Below are 7,886 nucleotides of genomic sequence, written 5' to 3' on the forward strand. Positions count from 1 at the left end.
GGGAGAGGATGTAGTTGCCTTGATTACCCCAAACTGCTCATGCGCCAGTTCCAGGTGAGTAGATTGGCTGCACCTGCCTGCCAGTTCCGAGCACACATGGCCACCTGTAAAGAGAGAGGAAGCGAGGGGGAAAGGAGAACCGACCACTAACTGAAGCCAGAGGCTGAGGGTGTGACAGATTTAATGATTTCCTAAAAAATATGTGTTGGGTTACACACTTTACCTTGTTTTTACAGCACAATCATTATTTATAATAAATCGTAATTATAATCTTTTGCAACATTTGCTTTCACTTTTAGTTGTTTTTCCGAAGAGAGCAGCTGTAATTGTTTTACATGTGAAACTGGGTGAGTTTTACAGGTACGGCTGACAAAATTGGTTGTGAGTAAGAAAGGAGGACAGCAGTGGGGAGGTGTGGAAATGTAATTCAAAGGAATTATTGTGAAACACTGTAAAAGTATTTTACATTGTTTCACAGTAACTGCTGACAAAATTGGTTGTGAGTAAGAAAGGAGGACAGCAGTGGGGAGGTGTGGAAATGTAATTCAAAGGAATTATTGTGAAACACTGTAAAAGTATTTTTGAAAAGAGAGCACTTGCTCACTTTTCACTGGGTTCGTCCAAATGAACACTGATTGGCTGGAACAGTTACTCAGGAGGAGGCAGACCAGCTTTTACTCCTCCACATGTTCTGATCAGTCATGTTACAGGGGTGGCAGCTAAGGTCAGACACGCTGGTCAAGATCTTAAATTTTACTTATTGACTGAATTACCTACAGCACCAGTCAAAAGTCTGGACGCACATGTGAAACCACAGAAGCAAACACATCCAGGAAAAGTACAACTGTACCTGTCACACACACACACATATACTAACCTAATATCATCCATTCTGTGGTCTGCAGTTGTTTGACATGCCTTGACTTGTAGCACTTTTCTGGAAAGCTGTGAGTAAGTGCAAGAGTCGTGGTCATGTGACTGCGTTTGTATGAAGCTCTAATCAGAAAGCAAAAAGGATTCACTGCCATGAAGATCTGATGGGAACTAAAAGCTCATGAGCGGCCTAATTATGGGCTTTTAACAGGAAGTCCGTTGTTACTGGATGGTGAAAGTGCTTTTATGCTTTTGTCAGCTGCAGACGTACAGAGAAGTCCACCATCTTATATACAGACCTCCCTGTGGAGCTTCTCCTGTAAATCAATGCATGAAGTGAGAGCTTCACACAGTCCCTGCTCACAAATATAGAAGCAGAATCTACCTGATTTAACAGTGTAATTGTATAATGTGTGCATTTTCTATCACATGTTCTTAGCAAGAAATGTTGCAGTAATAAGGTATTATTAATTGACATGGAAAGATTGATAAACAGGCCTGCTGTGCACAGTGATTACAGCCTCTGATGTTACTGTCTGTCTCATTTCACTTAAACCTGTTGAGTTGTAAAATAGAGACATGAAATCAAGGATAAAAAAACTTGTGGGCGACTACACAGTGCAGTACATAGGGTGCCATTTATTTATGACTCAGCTTATTCTTTTGAAAGTCAAGTCTGCACAGTTTTGAACTTCCTTGGTGATGTTGATTTGTATCGAGCAGCTTCTGTTTCCCTGCCGTGGTCAGCAGAAGTACAGTCTTTAAACATTGACCCGACAGTTAATAATTGACATGATGTCCCTTTAGCAGCCACCGTTAATGGTCTTGACAGAGAGAGAGAATTTAGCAGGCAGTAAAACAGACAAAGGAGTTCTGTCTATTTGTGACTGACATTCTGATCTCATGCTTGATGTGAAGCCACTTATGGAATACTAAATTACGTATTTGTTCAGTAAATAGTTTTAGGGCAGAAGACAACAATGAAGAACCAGAGTCTTTACTAAACCTAAAAAAAATGGCACATGAAAAATGATTTCTGTTGCAAATGAGACAATGAACGCGAAAAATTAAGATATGGATTTTTTTTTTCTTGTAGTTGTTCATGTCAAAAATGAAATAAAAACAAAGCTTCCACTGCTCTTCCGTAATCTGATTGCAGCGCAGTTACTGATTGATTAGGACCAGTTGACTTACTATACAAGACTGACAGCTAACTGCTGCACTAGCAGCTCAGTGAGGCAGATCTATACACCATCTCAGCTTAGCACAATAGCAGGCTCATACTGGACAATTAGCACTACAGCACAAAGTACAACTGCAGCTGGTGGGATGGTCAAATACCTGCAAATGTTTTGTTTTTGTTTTTTTTCCCCTTTTCATTCATTCTATTGGCTAAAGGCAAACACAACCATATGTGCTCACACCTACGACCAATTTAGAACCACCAATTAACCTACCATGCATGTCTTTGGATATTGAGAGGAAGCAGAAGCACCAACAAAAACTCACACAGGCACAAGAGGAACATGTAAAATCCACACAGACGGAAAGCAGCAGGTTCGAACCCTGAACCTCCTCCATGTGAGCCACCGTGTCACTACAAATGGTATTTTTGCAGGTTTTATTTGATATAATGGTGCTAAATACTAAGCCAAAAGATCACAAATGGGTTTATAGTTCATTCTGTGGAGAACATGATAGGTTGTCTGTATCAAAGTTCTTGGTTATCCATCCAATACTACAAATATTAGTGTCATGATGACAGTAGAAGTACAGTTAGGGGGTCAGTAAAGTCACCAGTATTTACATCATGCAAACTGTGTGTGTCTCTGTCACATTTAATTTAATATCATCCCGTAATTTGCTCAGGTATTTTAGATAAATGAACAAGCCACACTCACATGCAGCAACCATTTGGCCAACATGAGGTGGGCTTGTTTTCTTTGTGATTTTTGATTTTTTGACTTGATACTTCTTGGTTTGCACACTTACAGCAACTTTCTTAGTTATTTCAGTTCCTCTTCCTCTTCCTTTGTAAAGCTCCAACACTGTGTAACTTCTAAATTGGAAAAACAGCTTTAAACGTCAATAATCTCTGTTTGCTACCTCTCTGGCACCAGCTCTCTCACTCCCACCAGTTTGTTTTCTCTACTAATTAACCAGATTCAAGTTCATCTGGAGCCTGGGAGCCTGGTAAACATTCCACAGTGATAGTGGAAGGACACAGTGCTCTGTGTGTGTGTGTGTGTGTGTGTGTGTGTGTGTGTGTGTGTGTGTGTGTGTGTGTGTGTGTGTGTGTGTGTGTGTGTGTGTGTGTGTGTGTGTGTGTGTGTGTGTGTGTGTGTGCGTGCGTGTATGTGTGCGTGCGTGCGTGTGTGTGTGCGTGTGTGTGTGTGTGTGTGTGTGTGTGTGTGTGTGTGTGTGTGTGCGTGTATGTGTGTGTGTGTGTGTGTGTGTGTGTGTGTGTGCGTGTGTGTGTATGTGTGTGTGTGTGTGTGTGTGTGCGTGTATGTGTGTGTGTGTGAGAGAGAGAGAATATTTCACTGTTAGAAATTCCACTGGGGCTAAGGCGTCAGTTTAGGTAAACTTTATCTCTTAGCTGAGACACAGAAGCACAGTGAAGGTCAGTGGGGGTATTTGTTCAGTTTCCCCAGGTTTTCTTTTTATTCTGTTATTACTGAGCTGTTAAAGTTTCAATATGCTATAATGGGAGCTGTAGAACTACATAAAGACCATTACATAGTAGGCTGTATCTGTTCAAAAGGCGCTGACCATTATTGTTTGCTTTATTTATGCAGCAGGTGAAAACAGACTAGTGAGGCTGTATAGAAACTTTTTTGCACACTACTACAGGTATCACTCTTTTCCTATCATGCTCATCACCATCATGTTTTTTAGCGCACATGTATGGAATCTGCCTACGTTTAGAACTGCATTTAAGTCAGCAGTTTTGAGCCTGAGTCTGCAGCTGAGCACAGAAACCTTAAATTGGCCTACAGTATACAGACATTTACCAAGATTCTCATCTGAATCTCACAAGAAAGAGTTTCTCAAAATGCCGAGCTTGTCCCTCCATGTGTACAACCCAGGAAGACTGTTGGCATAAAGAGACTTGGGTGCTCATTCAGACATGAGACCAGCTTATTAAACTGCTATCATATTCATGTAACAAGGTACACATCTGAATGGAGTTATGTTGAAATCACTGTCAGAACAGCTATAAGAAAGTAACAGTGACAGGAAAGATCAAGTATTTAAAGAACTGTCCAAAATCTGGTTTTCAGTGACTGCTGTCATTTCACACTTTTATTGGAATCCAGCAGCTTGTAAAGAGTCCAGTGTTTTTCACATATTCTTTGTTATTTTTGTGATAAATCACTTAGATGGTCATGGAAATAGTTGAAAATGCTCAACAACAGTGGTTCTCTTTCTGGCTGTGTTACAATGCCAATGGTAGAGACTTAGGTGCAGTGCAACAGAGACACAGCAGACTGGCAGATAATTCACAATATTTTGTTACAAAAATACACAAGATACAACAGGATGTCATTTACGAGAGGTAATAGGGCAAGACGGTAGGATGCATGGGGCTATAGCTGATCAGGGCCCCCTAAAGGACCAGAGGGAACTAAGAATGAAACTCGATACACAAGAACAATTGTTTTAGTAGAAACTAACCTGAACTGGGTAATACCAAGGCAGGAGAACTAATCACTGAACAAGTACAGGGCAACATGGCTGCCGAGTAGTTCGGCACAGAGCTAAAGCTACCAGAATACTGGAAAACACGGGAAACAACTTGGTTGACTAGAAACTGGAAGTACACAAAGCTGAACTGGCTCAGAGAGCGGGCAGGGAACATAACTGTCCCAGGTTGGGGACTGGTGACGGGAGGACTGAGCAGGAGTGGTGGCGTTTGGCTGGTGGGGATCCGGTTTTCAGATAGGTGCTGCAGCTGTGGCATCTTGACTGGGGCCATGGCGGTGGCAGACGTTGGTGGTGTTTCAAAGGAGATCCGAGCAGGAAGGGCGAGCAGGCAGGAATCCAAACTGGAACAAAGGTTCATTCATCTTTTTATGCAATCAATGAGCACCTTGTCATAGTTCCATGAATGTGTTTGTGTACCAACTTTCATGGCAATCCAACCCATGTCAGCCTCAAGCAGATGAAAAGTCTGATGATCTCAGTCAGTGTGCTTCACCCTTTAAGGACCATGGATGTTTGTTTTTAGCTTCATGGCAATCTATCTAATGGTTCTGTTGAGATATTCTGGTCTGGACCAAAGTGGTAAACCTTCTACCATTCCCAGAACCCAGATTTTTTTTCTGTTTGAAGATTCAAAAAACAAATAAATGGCAGGTCTGTGGTTTATTTATAACCAAATGAAAGCTTGATGCTGGCATGATATTAAATAAATGGCTGTATAGAGAGGTGCATGCACGAAGAATGGCATACAAATGTCCAGGTTTTCCTTCACGAGAATGAAAGAAATCTCTAAGTAAGAAATAAAAAGTTTGGCCTTAAAACCACAAACACAAATGTGACAATCGACCTCTGCACATCGACATAGAGGCATCATTACACCCACAGTCACTCATAAGGAAGTGAATCACTCACTCTTCAAACTCAAGAACCTAACAACGTAATCTGACACTGCTCACTGGCTTCCTCTATCTCTGCCTTCTTCCTTCGCTGCCCCCTCATTCCAGTCTTCCTCCTTTCTTCTCTCCTCCCTCCCTCTCCATCCCACACTGACCTTTCTGCTAAGTGGTGGCCACTGTAAACTGACCAGTCTTTCTTCTGCCCCATATCCTTGTGTCTTTCTGTGGGAAGGATGGATGACTGATGGAAGGGAGGAGCGAATGATAACATCTCGTAATTGCTTTTAGAGAAATTCCCCCATCTTCTATGGTTCCTCACTCTAAAGCTGTCAGAGTGTTAGACTCCAGATTGTATTAAAATAATTTCTGGGAAGGATGTCTGAATTAACTGTTTAACACTGAATGTTGATGGGGGAGTCTGCAGTTTCAGCAACAATAGCACATAAATAGAATATTGAAAAAATAATGTACAAGGCCATAAGATCACTGTCCCCACTAATATGCATTTTTGTCTAGAGAAATATCCCCCCCTCTATTAAAACAAATAGATCAAATACAAATTTACAAATGATTTTAGTACACACAAGTATGCAAAATCAATAACAAACACTCTGGTAGGCATGCCAGGACACATCTACATCAGTGATGCATCAAGTACCAGAGACGAACATTGTGCCATTTCATTGTTTCTGTGGGACTTTAGACTGCGGTGGCTGTAGACCAAGTGACACTGGGCACATCAGATGCAGAAACCTTTGCATGCTGCCAAGGTAGTGCAGTATTTCCAAGTTGAAAACTCTTTCAGATTTGCATTCCTTTCTGTGAATCTGATGACATCTGCTTAATGTCTTAATGAGCACCCTGTTCACTATTTCATGCTAATGTCAATGGTAACCTCACTCGGTAAGACCTGCTGACCTTTCCGGATTACTTGCGACACAGCACAAGTCTGAACTGCATGCAGTCCCATTAACAGACAGATACACAAGATTAGGATGTACTTCAAGTTGTCTGAAGGCTGTCGAGGAAGGTTTTTTTTCCAATTTTTTTGCACAAATATTGGTCCAAAAACATCACAAAGACTGAGGCATTTCTTCATATTTTTTTCAAATTACAATTATGGACTTCTTTATTTTTGTGTGTTAGAATTGTTCACCCAGTGATAGAAATCATAAAGTTTGGGATTTGAGTACAATTTGTATATTCCACAATTAATTTACTAAAAAAATAACATTGGGAATGGTGCACTCTGAGCTCAAGTCAGAGAGATGGAAGGAAGGAAAAAGAATTCAGCAGCTGACATCATCACAGCTGGACCCTGTTTGCCATTCAGGGTAAGTAAACATGGATTCAGTGCTTTATTTGTTTTTATCCAATAAATTACTAACATTTAAGGCAGTTTCTTTACAACTGTTTCCAAAAGGAGTAAACTGAGACTGAATGACGTCAACAAACATTAGCACAGATCAGCTAGCGCCTGAGAATATCCTGTTACAAGCACAGTTACCTTTAGCTAGCTAAGAGTATCAAATCCTAAATTGATGTAAGTCATATTCTAAATAAGCATTTTCAGATTTCCCATACTTTTAGCTGCTGAGCAATAGATTACTGTGATAAATGTGAAATTGTTAAAGAATAGCGAGGTTTCTAGAAGAAGTTGCTGAGATGGAAAGAGTGAAAATGCTCAGGTAAGCTAACGCTAACTGGCTTTCATCAAGATTAGCTCAAGAAAAGTTTAAAATATAATAATAAATTGTTTTTGCAGTTTGTACATAAGAAAAGCTTCTTTCAAATATGTAAACTCCACTGACATAACTATTTAAATGCATAATGTCCTTACTTAGTATTGCACTTTCTGTTTTAGCTTGTCTGTGGATGTTAGCTAGCCAGTTAGCTAGCAGGTACTGTACTATATGTTTAGACAGTTTACAGTATGTATATATATATATATATATATATATATATATATATATATATATATATATATAGAGAGAGAGAGAGAGAGAGAGAGAGAGAGAGAGAGAGTCAGGAACATAAAATAAAAAAATAAAATAACAGAAATCCCATTAGACAGAATGTGTACATGTTCCCTTTCTGTCTGTATATGCAATGTTGATGGAGTATACTTTAATGTTGAAGGCTTTAATGTCTGTTTGCTTGGGGAGCAACAATGAGAAATGCAAATGGGCACATAGGTGCTCATTTGCCTTTACTTCTATTAAATCTAGTACTGTCTATAAACCACATTAGTTAATATACAATGAAAACAAAAAGCAAGCATTTTTATTTATTCAATAACACTAGATAAATAGCAGATAATATCAAACCTTACTGTCGGTCAGTTTTGTTTGGGTAGCCAGCGGTCATTCTGAGACAGTGCAGGCTATTAACCCACAAAGCTTCCAGTCAGCT

This window comes from Amphiprion ocellaris, chromosome 16 (genome assembly GCF_022539595.1).
Source record: "Amphiprion ocellaris isolate individual 3 ecotype Okinawa chromosome 16, ASM2253959v1, whole genome shotgun sequence".
Lineage (NCBI taxonomy): Eukaryota > Metazoa > Chordata > Actinopteri > Pomacentridae > Amphiprion > Amphiprion ocellaris.